This window comes from Pongo pygmaeus, chromosome 9 (assembly GCF_028885625.2).
Source record: "Pongo pygmaeus isolate AG05252 chromosome 9, NHGRI_mPonPyg2-v2.0_pri, whole genome shotgun sequence".
Classification (NCBI taxonomy): Eukaryota; Metazoa; Chordata; class Mammalia; order Primates; family Hominidae; genus Pongo; species Pongo pygmaeus.
In genome coordinates, this window is record NC_072382.2 from 20348366 (window position 1) to 20365865 (window position 17500).

General features: G+C 42.8%; 1 protein-coding gene across 2 annotated transcripts in view; it reads left to right on the forward strand.

The window, feature by feature from the left end:
- The first annotated feature begins 5939 nt into the window (after positions 1 to 5939).
- Positions 5940 to 17500, forward strand: part of CKAP5 (cytoskeleton associated protein 5) — a 103291-nt gene continuing 91730 nt past the window's right edge. The window contains exon 1 of one of the 2 annotated variants that reach the window (XM_054439682.2): positions 5940 to 6037. The gene's annotated coding sequence lies outside the window, so the exon portion shown is untranslated. The remainder of the gene's footprint in view (positions 6038 to 17500) is intronic. The other variant, XM_063671896.1, reaches the window with a different exon arrangement.

A 17500-nucleotide genomic window follows, 5' to 3' on the forward strand; every position in this document is an offset into this window, starting at 1 on the left:
TGGATCACCTGAGGTCAGGAGTTCGAGACCAGCCTGACCAACATGGCGAAACCCCATCTCTACTAAAAATACAAAAATTAGCCAAGCATGGTGGTGGGTGTCTGTAATCCCAACTACTCGGGAGGCTGAGGCAGGAGAACCTGGGAGGCACAGGTTGCAGTGAGGTGAGATTGTGCCATAGCACTCCAGCCTGGGCAACAGAGTGAGACTCTGTCTCTAAATAAATAAATAAATAAATAAATAAATAAATAGTGGGCAAAGGACATGAACAAACACTTTCAAAAGAGATACAAGTGACCAATAAACGTATGAAGAAATGCTCATCATCACTAACCATCAGAGAAATGCAAATCAAAACCACGAGATACCACCTTATACGAGTCAGAGTGGCTTTTGTTAAAAAGTAAAAATTTAATAGATGCTAGCAAGGCTGCAGAGGAAAGGGGACACTTGTACACTGTGGTGGGAATGTAAATTAATTCAGCCACTGTGGAAAGCAGTTTGGAGATTTTTCAAAGAACTAAGAGTTGAACTACCATTCCACCCAGTAAAATAAATCATTCTACCAAAAGGACACATGTACCCATATATTCATTGCAGCACTATTCACAATAGCAAAAACATGGAATCAACCCTTGTGCCCATCATCAATGGTGGATTAAAGAAATGTGGTACATATATCATGTAATACTATGCAGCCATAAAAAAGAATGAAATAATGTCCTTAGCAGCAGCCTGGATGCAGCTGGAGGCCATTATCCTAAACAAACTAATGCTGAAACAGATAATCAAACATTGCATGTTCTCACTTAGAAATACGAGCTAAACATTGGGTACACATGGACATAAAGAAGGGAACGATAGACACTTGGGACTACTAGAGATGGGAGAGTGGGAGAGGAGCAAGTGTGGGAGTTCAGTCACGCTGGTGGGAAAATTTTAAGATGAAGTTATAAAATATAGTCACAAATCTTGGAAGGCCGGAAGGTTTTGCAAAAGTGTCAGGATAGGGTTATGGCCGAAAGCCGCCTAATCTTTACCTTCAGTAAATAGCTTAAAGTAGATACAAAGGAATGTAGGGTAGTTTATATTAATAGCTTGTTTACTCATGTGGTCTTAAGACCAATCTTTGATCAACCTCGGGTGCATAACCTCGGGGGGTGGGGGCAGGGTTGTTGGCAACCAGGTCAATTACCCTCTAGCGGTGTTGACTCAAAACCTTTGTCATTTAATCTATACTGAATAAATGCAAGCTTCCCTGGCTGATGGGGCCGGCTGCTACTCTTTACAGCACCTTCCTTGGTGTCTGTGAGGGGCCCAGACCCTTAGCCGGACTGACAGGCAGAATATCTGTGTTAGTGTACGTTATTCATCCGTTGCTGGGTCAAGGTCTGTGGGACAGACCCCCGCAAGCAAGGACTGATAAACTACTGTTAGGTACTATGCTCACTACCTAGGTTCAATCATACCCCAAACCTCAGCATCACATAATATACCTTTATCACAAATCTGCACATGTACCCTCGATTCTAAAATAGAAGTTGAAAAATAAAATAAAATTACAGTCTTTCCAACCCCACTTCCCTATCCCTTTACCTAGTTTTATTCTTTTTCTTTTCCCACTGGACATATTGTCTAATAACATACTATATAATTTATTTATGTGTTGATTGTCTACGTTTCCTCACTATAGTGTGAGCACCACAACGGGAGGAAATTTTGGGGAGTCTATTTTGTCTACTGATCATTGCAGTGCCTAGAAGAGTCCCTCTACATAATAGGTGCTGATAAATATTTGTTGAATGAATAAATGAGTAGAATCAGACATCTAATACTCATCTTAAAGTAGGGCTGCACCTAAGTCATCCAAGACAAAAAGGGATTTTGTCATCTTGTTCTAAAACTCTCCAGGACCCAGACTGCACACACATCCTTTATTAAGCCAATTCCTGATTACCATCACACCCTGTCCTTAAATGTAATCTTCAGTTTATTTCTGGTAATATTTAAATAAAGTAAATATGCCAATGACCAATGACTGAAGAAAACTATTTCTGTATATCCTCACCAATTTATCCAAGGTTACCATGACCATATTGCTTTCATTCCTTTCTTCTCCTACATGTGGATCTGTCTTCATTGGCCATCCTTTCACTCTCTCCAATCCCCCAATCTGTGGTCTCATTCACTCTATCAATGTGATTCCCAAATCTATACCATAGATTCTGCATCTATTCTTCCAGCTTCCATCGTGTATTTTCTAGGCCTACTCAGATGATTCCATTAGAATGCCTCATTTGGTACCGAAAAGTAAACAGGTTGCAATTTAAATGCCTCACCTTCCCCTTGAGACCGGCTTCTCCTGACTTCCTACTTCCATTGGGCAATCAAATCCTGGAATTCTCTTTGACTCACCTCCCTAAATGGGACCCACCCTTGCCTTTGCACCTAATCTAGTCAGTTGCCAAATCTTTCATTCTTTCTTGAATCTGCTCTCATCCTCTCCACTGCTAACACCTCATATCAGACTCCTAGCTGGGTTCCCAACTCTAAACCATTTTAGGCAATCAAGCTAATTAATTTTCCTAAAGTACAACTCTGATTTTGCCACTCTCTTGCTCAGGTACCTTTAATAGCCCCCCCATTATCTACTTAATAAAGTAGATACCCTGGGATTCCATACCCTGGGATTCAAGATCCTTTAGGAATCGTTCCTGGCCGGGCACAGTGGCTCACATGTGTAATCCCAGCACTTTGGGAGGCTGAGGCGGGCGGATTGCCTGAGCTCAGGAGTTTGTGACCAGCCTGGGCAACAAGGTGAAACCCTGTCTCTGCTAAGATACAAAAAAATCAGCCAGGCACGGCAGCTTGCGCCTGTAGTCCCAACTACTTGGGAGGCTGAGGCAGGAGAATTGCTTGAACCCGGGAGGTGGAAGTTGCAGTGAGCTGAGATCACGCCACTGCACTCCAGCCTGGGCGACAGATGAGACTCCGTCTCAAAAAAAAAAACCAAAAAAGAATTGTTCCTAACCTTCTGTGTCAATCTTGTGTTCCACTACTTCCCAACATAATTTCAGTCCTAAAATCAACCCCACATGTTCAGTCCCATACATACGATGCACTTTCTTGTTTCTGTGCCCTGACTCACACTTTCCCCACTACTCTCTGCTCCTTGTACGAAAGAAAAAAGAAACACACCACGTCAACGGTAAAAATTCATTTCCCTCCCAAGTCCCACTCCTATTAAGTTTCTTATAATTCCAGGAATGTTCTAACCATTTTCAGGCATGCCCTCAAACACACATACATTTATAACCATATATAATAAAATCATTCCACAAGTTCTGCAACTTGCCTTTTCTTCAATTAATAAAATTTGTGCATGTTTCTGTTCCAGCACATAGATTAACCACATTCTTTTTAACAGTTTCATAGTGTTCTATTTAATGGATATGTCATAATTTATGTAAAAGATTCCCTGTTGATGAACATGTAATTTCCAGATTTTTTATTTTTTATTTTTTTTAGAGACAGGGTCTCACTCTGTCACACAGGCTGCAGTACAGTGGCATGATCATAGCTCACTGCAGCCTTGACCTCCCACACTCCAGCAATCCTCCACCTCATCCTCCCAAAGCACTGAGATTACAGGCATGAGCCACCATGCCTGGCCTCCAGATTTATTATTTTATTTTATTTTATTTTTATCTTAAGCAGTGCTGGCTGGGCATAGTGGCTCACAGCTATAATCCCAACAGTTTGGGAGGCTGAGGCAGGTGGATCACTTGAGGTCAGGAGTTCAAGACCAGCCTGGCCAACAGGTGAAACCCCGTCTCTACCAAAAATACAAAAAAATAGCTGGGCTTGGTGGCACATGCCTGTAATCCCAGCTACTTGAGAGGCTGAGATAGGAGAATCGCTTGATCCTGGGAGGTGGAGGTTGCAGTGAGCTGAGATGGTGCCATTGTACTCCAGCCTGGGCGAGAGAGCGAGACTTCATCTCAAAAAAAAAAAAAAAAAGAAAAAAAAAAAGGGCTGGGCATGGTGGCTCATGCCTGTAATCTCAGCACTTTGGGAGGCTGAGGCAGGCAGATCACCTGAAGTCAGGAGTTTGAGACCAGCCTGACCAACATAGTGAAACCCCATCTCTATTAAAAATACAATAAAAAATAATTAGCCGGGCGTGGTGGCAGGTGTCTGTAATCCCAGCTACTTGGGAGGCTGAGGCAGGAGAATTGCTTGAACCCGGGAGGCGGAGGTTGCAGTGAGCCGAGATCACGCCATTGCACCACAGCCCGGGCAACATGAGAGAGACTCTGTCAAAAAAAAAAAAAAAAAAGAAAAAAAGGCCGGGCGCAGTGGCTCACGCCTGTAATCCCAGCACTTTGGGAGGCCCAGGCGGGAGGATCACGAGGTCAGCAGATCAAGACCAGCCTGGCTAACACGGTGCAACTCCGTCTCTACTAAAACTACAAAAAATTAGCCAGGTGTGATGGCATGCGCCTGTAGTCCCAGCTACTCCGGAGGCTGAGGCAGGAGAATTGCTTGAACATGGGAGGCGGAGGTTGCAGTGAGCTGAGATCCCGCCACTGCACTCCAGCCTGGGCGACAGAGCGAGACTGTCTCAAAAAAAAAAAAAAAAAAAAGCAGTATTGCAGTAAACATCCTTGTACATTTTTCTTTGCATACTTGCACAGATCTGTAGGATAAATTCCTCATAGTGGATTACTGGGCCAGAACTAGATTATGTACATTTTAGCAACTGTCAAATTGTCCTCCTAAAGGTTTGTACCAATTATATTCTTACCAATAGTGACTTTGAGTGTCCGTTTTTCCAAATCTCTTTATATTTTTAAAAACAGAGATGGGGTCTTGCTATGTTGCCCAGGTTGGTCTTGAACTCCTGGCCTCAAGCAATCCTCCTGCCTCGGACTCCCAAAGTGCTGGGATTACAGGCATAAGCCATTGCACCCAGCCTGTTTTTCCAAATCTTGACCAACCAAAGGTTGTTGAACTTTTTCATCTCTGCCAACTTGACAATGAAAAAACATGTAATTGTTTCATTTACTTTTATCTAACCCCTCTCCATCTTTTAGCCTGTTGGGAATCTACACATTCTTTAAATCCTAGGTTAAAAATTCATCTTCCTCACAGATCCTCCCCCATCAAATTTCTCCTGTCTCTAAGCATTTATAGCTTTTCATTTATACAGTTATTACACTGCTTTGAATTTTAGTGACTAGTCTGTATGTTATATTCCTCCAACCACTGTAGATTACAAATTCCTTGGAAGTAAGGACCTGAACTCATTCATAGAAACACTGAATGTAGAGCTAAGCTAGAAGTTTGGAGATCATGTTAACCAAGCCTCTCATTTTTATAAGGGAATATTAAGCATTTGCAGGATGCGTTACAGCTCACAAAGGCTTTTCTCAGACATTCTATTAGTTATATTAACTCCTCCTATTAAATTGTAAGGGAAACATCGTTATCCCATTTTACAGATAAGGAAACAACTCCAGAAGATTTACTGAGAAAAGTGATTTACTCAGAACAGGTCCAAGGTCAGAATCCAGCGTCCTGGCTTCATTCGCTGTTACTTCCACGACATCTCCGCTGCCTCTGGTTTCCCTCACAGCACTTAGCTTCACAATCTCTAGGGAACTAAATGACAAAACAAATTGTCAGGTGTTGACAGCAGCCTGAACATCTGTAATTAAATAAAGCAAACATGCTGACGACCAGGGATGTCCAGGTCTACACACATCTTTCGCCCTTCTTTCTGGAGTGCAGACTTGCCCCCGGCGGCGACCAGCGTCCCCACCCGTGCAGGCGGCGTCCAGAGGGAAACACGGCTGCGCGCGGCCCCTTTAAGGCTGCGGGCGGCGCGTGCCCATAGGCCTTTCAAATGGACCAATAAAAGTCCGATGGGCGGTCCGTCGAGGACCAATAAAGAACGAGGACACTGCGGGGTGTGCGGCGGCCCAAGCGGTTTCAAACGGCTTAGAGCAGGCCGCTTGGTTCTGACCCGGCTGAGGTGAGTGGTCGGTGGGCCTGCCCCACCCGCGAGGCTCTCGAGTGCGCGCAGAGGAGCCCCTGAATCCCGGGCGGCTGGGGGCCTCCAGACGCGCGCCTCCCTTGCCCCACGAACCCGGCAGGTCTAAGGCGGCGAAGCGGGGCGGAGGCCGGGGGACCTGCGGCGGGCAGGGCCGGGGGCGTGGGCGCTCGTGTGCGGCGGAGGCCGGGGTTGGGCTCCAGGTGGCCAGAGCGCGCCGCAGCGTGGCGCGGGTGGCAGCGTCGGCGGGGCGCGGGCGGCGCAGGGCCGCGCCTGGCGGCAGCGATTTACCAAGACTGGGGCGGGGGCCCCGAGAACCGGCCCTGCTAGAGTGCCCCTCGCGTAATTGTCAAGTGAATGAATAAGTAAGCGCCTACGAGGGCTGTGGTGGTTTCGAAGGGCCTTGTCGCCCTGGAGCAAGGACAGCGGCACCGGGGCCTGGCCGCACACCTGTGTCCCTCCTGGCTTGCTGCGATGTGAACGATTCCGATCATCCACCACCCCGCCCTTAACGTTTGGCTTTCTCTCTCTCAACGTGTCGGGAGCGTTCAGGTGTCCTTCCAGCCCTGGAGGTGTGGGGGAACCAATACAATAGCCAGCAGTGTGGGTTGGGCCTTGCTACTTTAAGGTCGGGCTCGGTGAACTAGATTCTTTTGAGCTCTCCCCTTGTAATCGTGGTCATTGTTGAGCAGGATTGAAATGCATTCCGTTCTGTTTCTTGGATAGAAAATGATGAAAGGGATGTTGCCAGAGTGGCTAGTGTGTGTTAGAAAATATATTCGTGTTGATGAATCTTAACAATGAGTTTTTCATTCAGCATCAATAGAGGTTGAGTGGTTTTTGCAGAACTTGCCCCAAATTTATGCGTGGCTCTAATTTAATTCTCGTGGGACCAAGGCATCAAATCTTGGCCCAGAAATGCTGCCTGTCTTATGCATAATTATAGTAATTGAAAACTCATTTTTAGAAAGGTGAGCTCCTCCTTCCTCCATTTTCATCACCCTGAAAAGTCCTTCTTTTGACCTAAAGAGCCAATAAATTAAGAATCTTTTGAAACTTTAAGAAATTGTAAAAGACTTTTGACTTCTCTGAAGTTACTGGACAAACTGTAATGCTTTTACCAAATTTAATGATATAGATAAAGGTGAAATCAATTTATTTTGCAACCATAAGTTAAATCTAGTGGGCAAACTCATGTAAAAAATTTTTTAAGTAAGATTTTAGGCTGGGCGCGGTGGCTGACGCCTGTAATCCCAACACTTTGGGAGGCCGAGGCGGGCAGATCACGAGGTCAGGAGTTTGAGACCAGTCGGGCCAACATGGTGAAACCCCGTCTCTCTCTCTCTACTAAAAATACAAAAAATGGCTGGGCATGGTGGCGGGCGCTCCCAGCTACTCGGGAGGCTGAGGCAAGAGAATCATTTGAACCCGGGAGACAAAGGTTGCAGTGAGCCGAGATCCCGCCATTGCACTCCAGCCTGGGTGACAGAGCGAGACTCTGTCTCAAAAAAAAAAAAAAAAAAAAAAAAAATTAAAGGCTGTTCACTGAGGCAATGGCAAGCAAAGGTATTCCGTAACAATTAACATGCCTTTTACTTTATTCTCCATTACTTTAAAGTCTTGATCAGTTTTGAATTATGAACAGTGGGTGTGGTAATTCCATCGCAGTCTTCTACAACTGACAGTTCAGTTTTAGCAGCACCTGTTTTTTTGGTGGTTTTTTTGTTTGTTTGTTTGTTTTTTACCTTTACAGTTTATTGTAAAGGATGCTACAAAGCATACAGATGAAGAGAGGCGTAGGGCTAGTAGGTATGGGAGAAGGGTGTGGAGCTCTTATGCTCTCATATGAAGTGTGTTTGAATATACCAACTCTCGTGTAAACTTTCATCTTAATTCCATCAACCCTCACTTTCTTTTCTTTTCTTCTCCTTTTTTTTTTTTTTTTTTTTTTTTTTTTAAGACAGAGTCTTGCTCTTTTGCCCGGGCTAGAGTGTAGTGGTGTGATCTTGGCTCACTGCAACCTCTGCCTCCTGGGTTCAAGGGATTCTGCCACCTCAGCCTCCCAAGTAGCTGAAACTACTTGTGTGCACCACAATGCCCAGCTAATTTTTTGTAATTTTAGTAGAGACAGGGTTTCACTATGTTGGCCAGGCTGGTCTCGAACTCCTGACCTCAAGTGATCCACCCGCCTCAGCTTCCCAAAGTGTTGGGATTACAGGTGTGAGCCACCACACCTGGCTAACCCTCAGTTTTCTAACTGTAGCTTCTATTAGGACTTTATCAACAGGTTTTGTTTTTGCAATACTAGGTAGGGGAAGTGTTCCCCAGCCAGACATAATATCCATTCCTAATAAAACATTTACATATAGGAGATGCAGCTTCCAACTTTCATAGTTCTGTCAACACTTACATCTTTGTGTTCTCTCAATTTTTTTGTTTTGCAATCAGATCTCACTCTTTCACCCTGGCTGGAGTGCAGTGCTGCGATTATGGCTCACTGCAGCCTCCACCTCCAGGGCTCAGGTGATCCTCCCATCTCAGCCTTCCGGTAGCTGGGACTACAGACGTACATCACCATGCCTGGCAAATTTTTTTAGTTTTTGTAGCGATGGGGTTTCGCCTTGTTGCCCAGGCTGGTCTCGAACTCCTGCGCTCAAGGGATCCTTTTGTCTCGGCCTCCCAAAATGCTGGAATTACAGGCGTGAACCACTATGCCTGGCCTTCTCTTAATCTAATTGTTCGAGGCTTCACCAATGGCTCTTGGTACTACTGTGCCTGGGGCTTCCATATGAAGGAGTCCCAGGAATTTCTCTTTGCCACTCCCTGACCATTTTACCTACTTATATACAGAAGGCTTGGGGTCCCCAGCAGGTGATTGAGCCAAGAGACTCTTGCCCATTTGCCAGTCTTTATCTTGACTCATCTACCTATTGCCTCCACAATTTCAGATCAGATTTCTCATTGTAATCTGCCTCCTGACTTACAATTTCTCCAAACTGGGTTAAATATAGCAAACTTGTTTGGAACCCCTTAATGGTGGGAGACCAGCAGGGTCTCCCTTTGGCTCCCAGGCTAGTCTTGAACTCCTGGGCTCAAGTGATCATCCTGTCTTGGCCTCCCAAAGTGCTGGGATTATAGGCATGAGCCACCACACCCTGCTACCTTATTTCTTAATAACCATTTAAAAATTTCCACCTTCCGGGATGAATCCATTTGCCCTCTGTCTCACCATTCTCTTAACCTAATGGTTTTATTAGCATCTGTAAGACCCACGAGAGGAAACTGAGACAGCACATTTGATAAGGCTTCTCGAACTGTCTTTTGATTTTGCAACAGTAAGGTTATCCACATTAAGGGGTCACCCTTAACCACAGCATTTACCATGACTGGGTAGTGGGCATATTCAGAGGGTAAATGTCCTAGTCATCATAAAGCCAGTTTCACATGGCTTGCATATGAAGCATATCAGTGGCTTTATCTGGATCTGGGGTGTTCCACTTGGCATTTATAGGTGGAATCAGACTGTCCCCTTCAGGAAGCTTATGATACTAATGTACAGAGTGAAACAATTCCTTCACATTATACCCCCTGGTTTCAATAGTTCTTTGATTTTTGCAGACCACCTTCTTCGTTACCAGAGGTTTTAGAAGCACTTTCTGTTGTCCTGGCATACATTTTTCCCTTGAGGAACAGCTTTGAGGCTAGTGGCCTAAGCTCTCACGCTCACTGAAAGCTGAGCTTGGTCTAGCAGGAAGGTCCAACCCACCACTCTCTTTTTAATTTCATTTTAGCTGTTACAGATAACAATAACCAAGGGATGTAACATTTCGCTTTTTTTTTTTTTCTTTTTTTTTTTTGAGCCAAAGTCTTACTCTTTCTCCAGGGCTGGAGTGCAATGGCACGATCTCGGCTTACTGCAACCTCTGTCTCCCAGGCTCAAGCGATTCTCCTGCGTCAGCCTCCTGAGTAGCTGGGATTACAGGCGTGAGCCACAGCGCCCGGCTAATTTTTTTGTGTTTTTAGTAGAGATGGGGTTTCACTGTTAGCCAGATGGTCTCAATCTCCTAACCTCGTGATCCGCCTGCCTCGGCCTCCCAAAGTGCTGGATTACAGTCATGAGCCACCATGCTGAGCGAGCATATCACTTTTTTAATACTAGTTTGCATTTCCTTGTGCATCCTGTGAACCAACTCCCAGGCAGTTGGATCCATCTCTGGATTCCATGGATAACTTTTACCTTTAGTAGTTGATGACAGCACAGCTTCGGCTCTTTGCCATGGGTGACCACTTGGCCACCTAAGAATCAAAGTTCTTCATCCCTATCCTTTTATCCTTTTTCTTCCCAAACCATATGTGTCTGTGAGCCAAGTCATTCTGGCAAATCCCAATGCTGACGCCAATTCTGAGAATATAGAATAAGAAACTTTAATAAGTTTATCTTATACTCTCACAATACAGAAAACTTCTGTGACCTCAGATGTGTGGGATTTTTTTCCTCACACACCAAGCAAGTAGTTCTTCAGCAGTGGACACTAGCTGTGTGTCCTCTAATTCAGTTCAATTCTGACACCTTTTTTTATTTTTATTTATTTTTTTTTTTTGAGACAGAATTGCTCTGTCGCCCAGGCTGGAGTGCAGTGGCGCAATCTTGGCTGACTGCAACCTCTGTCTCCTGGGTTCAAGAGATTCTCCTTCCTCAGCCTCCCGAGTAGCTGGGATTACAAGAACCCACCACAACACCCATCTAATTTTTTGTATTTTTAGTAGAGACGGGGTTTCTCCATTTTGGCCAGGCTGGTCTTGAACTCCCAGCCTCAAGTGATCCGCCCGCCTCAGCCTCCCAAAGTGCTGGGATTACAGGCATGAGCCACCACACCTGGCCAATTCTGACACTCTCTATCTGGAGGTAGTGTCAGATCCCACAGGTTGAGGGTTTAGTCCCAGAAGACTGCCCCCAACTCAGATGCCAATCTCAAGCCCCAGGTTTTTTTTTTACCTTTATTTCTGTAGGCTGACTATATAAGTGGGCATTCCTAACACCGACCCCCACTCCCCACCTTGGGTTTGATTAATTTGCTAGACCTGTTCATAGAACTCAGGAAAACACATTTTCCAGCCAGTTTATTATAAAGGATATTGCAAAGGATACAAAGAGCTATATAGGGTGAGGTTTGGGGGAAGAGGCATGGAGCTTCCATGCCCTCTCTGGGCTCACCGTGCTCCAGGGACCACCATGTGTTCAGCTCTCAGCTGCTCCAGCAGCAAAGTTTTAATTGCAATAAATTTGAGTACCTTAATATTATGAACACTGTCCTAGGTTTTTGGTAAGCAATTAAAAATAATAAACATCTTTAACAGTGCCTTAGGATAAGTGTTAAAAATTTTGACAGGGAATGAATATGTTAAGGTAAAGCCAGGCTCTCATGCTCCTTTAATGGGGTCTTATTCATTCATTGAACAGATATTGAGATTGATGCTTAATGTCTGTTACACATTGTTCTAGATTCAGGGAATACACTGGTGAACCAGAAAATGACAAAGGCCCTGACCTAAGGGAGTTTGACAGTTTTATCTCTCAAACAATTTACTGTAGCAAATTATAGTTTCTGTAATCCCTCTGGGCTCAGCTCTGGTCCTTGAATAAAATACATGCCCAGATACTTTTACTAGCAGTAGCTAACATGTATTGAATGCCTACTGGGTCCCACATTTTATTTAATTAATTAATTAATTAATTTTTTTGAGACAGGGTCTCGCTCTGTCACCCAGGCTGGAGTGTAGTGGTGTGATCATGGCTTACTGTAGCCTCAACCTCCTGGGCTCAATCTATCTTCCCACCTCACCCTCCCAAGTAGGTGGGCCTACAGGCACATGCTACTACACCCAGCGAATTTTTGTATTTTTTGTAGAGACGGGGTTTTGCCATCTTACCCAGGCTGGTCTCAAACTCCTGGGCTTAAGCAATCTGCCCTCCTTACCCTCCCAAAGTGCTGGGATTACAAGCATGAACCAACATGCCCTGCTACATTTTATCTTTTTTTATCCTCACAATGTTTGACAAATGAGGAAACTGAGTCTTTAAAAGGCTGTGCAACATGCTCAAAATCAGAACTAAGTGATAGAATCTGAATTCAAACCCAAGTCAGTCTGTCTCCAGGGCGTTTGCTCTTAACCTATGGTTGTACTACATGAAGTAAGGATCTGTAGGAGAATTCAGGAGCAATTTCTGGGTAGAATTCCCCCAGCCCCTTTTAAAAAAGTACTTCTATCAGAGATGTGATGAAATATGAATGACAGGCATGATAGTTTTTAGACGGAAGATGGCATTTACCATATGGGAGGTGGACAACTGTGACAGTGGTGGCGGTGGGTAGCTAAAGGGATGCATAAAAATTGAGTTCTTAATCTAATTAGGATTCTCGGTAGTCAGTGTTGGAGAGTTTTAAGGTTTTTAAATGATTTTCCTATTCTTGCCTCTGGAGTTTAGAATATATTACTTAGCTCATTTCTATCAGGGCCGTTACTCTACCTACTTGATGTGTATAACTCCAACACATTACGCTTATTCTATTCGGTCTTTGCATTCTGTTCTGGAACTTCCCACTTCACTTACCCCTACCCCCAGCCTGTATTATTGGCACTCTCAGGCTTCAACTTAAATGTCATCTCCTTAAAGAGACACTTTTCTGAGCTCTCAATTAGAGGAGCCCTCTTGGTCACTTTTACTTCACTTTTCCTTATTTACTTCATAGCATATATTGTTATGTAATTGTTTATTGTTTGTGTATATATTGTTAAATTTTCTCATAAAAATGAAAGCAGAGCATAGATTTTTTTTTTTCCTTTGAGGTTACCTCAGTGACTCAACAATGCCTACAACAAACTAGGTGGTCAAAAATATTTGTTGAACAAAATTGGCCAAAACTGGCATCATCTTCTCTGAACAACAAAGTGATAGAAACAGTATGTGACTAATCAGTTGGCTGTGTTTCTGTGTCTTTATTTTTGTTATTTTTATATTCTAAGAATGTTGTGACAATGGTGGCTCAGCAATTTTTTTTTTTTTTTTTGAGATGAGGTCCCACTCTGTCTTCTAGGCTGGAGTGTGGTGGCCTGATCTCTGCTTACTGCAACCTTCGCCTCCCGGGCTCAAGGGATCCTCTCACCTCAGCCTCTAGTGGCTGGGACTACAGGCGAGTGCCACCACACCCGGCTAATTTTTTTTTTTATTTTTTGAAGAGGCAAGGTATCACTGTGTTGCCCAGAATGGTCTTGAACTCCTGGACTCAAGTGATCTGCCTGCCTCAGCCTCCCAAAGTGCTAAAGTGCTAGGATTACAGGCGTGAGCCACCGTGTCTGGCCGTCATTTTTTTCTTTTTGTGGAGACACAGTCTCAGTATGTTGCCTAAGCTGGTCTTGAACTCCTGGCCTCAAACAATCCTCTCGCTCCAGCATCCCAAAGTGCTGGGATTACTGGTGTGAGCCACTGCATCAGGCTTGTTCCTGTGTCTTTGGGTATAGGCAGTATCTCAACAGTCTCGATTAGTCTCAAAATTATTTTAGACTAGTTCAGAAAGTCTTCAACTAAGAAAGCTAGAAAAATTATAGATCTGAATTTTAAAAAAAAATTTTAATCTGTTTTGAGAGGTACTAGTCAAATACATTGTAAGATGTCCTTCTATTGGAATTTGTCTGATGTTTTTCTCATTAGACTGGAGTTACGGGTTTTGGGCAGGAAGACCACAGAGGTAAAGTGCCATTTTCATCACATCGTATCAAGGGTACATGCTATCAACATGATTTATGATTGTTAATATTGACCTTGACTGTTCATATTGACCTGAAATAGTGTTTGTGAGGTTTCTACAGTGAATTTACTTTTTTTCCCCTCCTTTTCTGTATACTGTATTCTTTGAAGGGAAGTCACTGTTTGCAGCCCACACTTAAGGGATGGGGAGTTCCTTGATCTTAGGGTGGAGTACCTACCTAATTTATTTGAAATTCTTGTCTCTCTTTTCCCATTTATTAGTTTTGTCAAGTATTTACTGATAATAGTATGGACTCAAGTATATTTATTTTATATTTTAGGTTACATTCCAATATTACTTTATTTTGTTGTTCAGGTTGTTCAGCTTTGTCCTTTGGGAGCTTCCTGTATTCCTTTAAACGTGTGTGTGTGTGTGTGTGTGTGTGTGTGTGTGTGTGTGTGTGTGTGTGTGTGTGTGTGTGTGTGTGTGTGTGTGTGTGTGTGTGTGTGTGTATTTGTATTGATCTTTGAGTACTTCCTTACTATCTGGAAATGTTCCAGGCTCATCTTGTATATTTCTTGTCCCAGTGCTAGAATCAGCCATTTCTCCAAGGCGCCCTGGTTCCTTTATTGGAGAATGCTATTAGAAACAAGACCTGGGTACTGAGTGTTCTCTTTGCTACTGGGGTGTCATTTCTTTTAGGTCCTTTCTTAGAGCAAAGGAATATATGAATGTATGCTAACCCCATGTATATAGACATATCTATAAATATTTCTCTATGTAGACATCTGTGTCTATATTAAGTTAAACATGAGTTCCATAGATCACTTTCAGTAGTATGGGCAGGGGGAAAAACATGAGTTCCTACTGGTGTCTCCAATTCTGATCCATTATCACGTAGATCATTCTAGCCTCCTCCCCTTGCTGATCTTTGAATTTCCATTCACAATAGTGAAAAACCTAATTTCCACCATCCATTTATTTAATTGTCCAGTTCCATTATATATGGATATACATACATGGATAGCAGTATCAGAATGCTAACCCATACTCCATGGAAAAAAACTTTATCAACTAGAGTACATACTTCTGTGCAGTTCCTTTTGCCCTTAATCTTTCAGACTCCACTCATTACCAAAGCTACTTAGGTCAGAACCTTTTTCCTACCCCCTTTGGTGAAGTTGTTTCACACATCTGTAATATAGATTCCCTTGTCATAGTCTTCATTCTTTTCTGCGATCTCCCAGTCTCCTAAATGACTTTTTAAAATTTGCATACATTAAAGTTCACTCTTTATGTCATAAAAATCTCGAACTCCTGCCTTGGCCTCCCAAAAGTGCTGGGATTAACAGTACAACCCACTGTGCCCAGCTGACATAAATTTTTAATTCAGTTGGATAAATACCTAGAAGCAGATTGCTGGATCATATGGTAAGACTAGTTATAGTTTTGTAAGAAACTGCCAAACTCTGTTCCAGAGTGGCTGTACCATTTTGCATTCCTATTAGCAATGAATGAGAGTTCCTCTTGCTCCACGTTCTTAACAGCACTTAGTTGTATCGGGTTTTTGGATTTTAGCCCTGCTGGTAGGTATGTAGTGTTCCCACTTGATTATTATTTTAAAGAGATGGGGTCTCACTATCTTGACTAGGCTGGTCTCCAACTCCTGGCCTCAAGCAATCCTCCCATCTCAGCCTCCTGAAATGCTAAGATTATAGGCGTGAGCCACTGTGCCTGACCTAGTGTTCTCACTTTTTAAAATTATTGGTTTTCATGACATTACCTTTTTTGAAAATAAATGTTAGTTTTTTAAGAGGAAGCTTTTTAAAAATTAACTTTATTTTGGAATAATTTTAGATTGTTCCAACAGAAAAGTTGCAAAGATGATGTGTAGAATTCCTGCATAGCTCTCACCCAGTGTCCCCTGTTATTAACATCGTTTAAACAAACCCCAGATTCTGTTTGTGTTTCAACAGTTTTTCTATTCATGTCCCCATTCTGTTTCAGGATCCAATTCAGGGTAACATATTGCACTTCGTGGTCATCTCTATTAGCCTTCTCTGGTCTTTGGCAATTTCTCAGTCTTTCCTTGTTTTCATGACCTTGACCATTTTGAGGAGTACTAGTCAGTTGTTTTGTAGACTGCCCTTCCCTTTGTCTTTGTCTGATATTTTTCTCATGATTAGTCAAGAATTACGTGTTTTTGGAAAGAATACCATAGAATACCATATCATATCAGGGGTTTTGTGATACCCATGTGACATCGTTAGTGATATTAACCTTGATCACTTGGTTAAGTTAGTGTTTGCTAGGTTAAGTATTAAAGTTAGTATTTTTCCCTTTCTATAGCTATTTTTCTGAAAATGAGTAGCCAGGTCTAGCCCACCCCCAAAGTGGGTGAAGGGATTAAATTCCACTTCCTGGAGTTAAGGGTATCTACATATATTTGGAATTTTGTAAGGAAGATTTGTCTCTTTTCACTCATTTATTTATTTATTCCACTGTTTATATCTTATGGACTAGTGTGTATATGTGAGTGTGTATTGGCTTATGTATATTTATTCTGTACTTTGAGATTTTATAATCTATTTTTTTCCCTTGAATAATTCCACCTTTGACTGTTGGGAGCTCTTTTTGGTTGGCTTCTGTGTCCCTTTGACATGCCCCCATCTTTTTAATTTTTTTTTTCTTTTTGAACACTTTTTTATTTTCTGGTACTTTAATATGCTCCAGGCTTATCTTTTATTTTCTCTGCTCTAACCCTAGAATTAGACATTTCTCCAAAGATTTCTGGTTCCTTTTACTTGGTATTTAGAAACCAAGATCTGGGTACTCTGCCGTCTGCTCCTTGCTAGTGGGGTGTCAGTGTTTCTAGGCCTTCTCAGCCAAAACAGCCAGGTAATATATATATGTATTCTAAAGGATAATGGTGGATGATTATTCATTTATACTTTATTTTTATTCTTTTTAGTTGATATTTTATTTTATTGACTTCTCTCAAACAGATTCTATTCACTCTTCCATGCACAATTTCAGCCTGCTTGGTTCTTTAAATCAATTGCTAAATTAGAAAGAAGGCACTGCTACAAGATAACTAGAAGTGTTAGCTTGATCACAAAGGTTGAGAAACGAAAGATGTAAAATATAAAGCCAGCCAGAGCAACATAGAGAGACCTCATCTCTAGGAAAAAAAAAAAAAAATTAGCTGGGATTGGTGGTGCATGCCTGTGGCCCAGCTACTTGGGAGGCAGAGGTGGGAGGATTGCTTGGGCCTGGGAGGTGGAGGCAGCAGTGAGCCATGTTTGTGCCACTGTATTCCAGCCTGGACGACAGAGTGAGACCCTGTCTAAAAAAGAAAAGAAAAATCTCTATCTAGTACATAAAAATTTTTTATGCTTTAGAGGGCTGCCTACAAATTTTGAGCAATGTTTAATATGAGAGATTCCTCCAAACCTATGGGTAGTCCCCTTGAATATCACCAAATGGCATATAATTTTTTAATAGCAAATCTGCTTTCTATAGGATAAAAAGGAATAGATTGCTTGTACACCCAGAGAAGCAGTTTGTTTTAGACCAGAGAGGACTTGCCTTACTTGGTCCTAAGGACTGTAACCCGACTTAGGCTTCTCTTTTTTTTTTTTTTTTTTTTTTTTTTGAGATGGAGTTTTGCTCTTGTTGCCCAGGCTGGAGTGCGGTG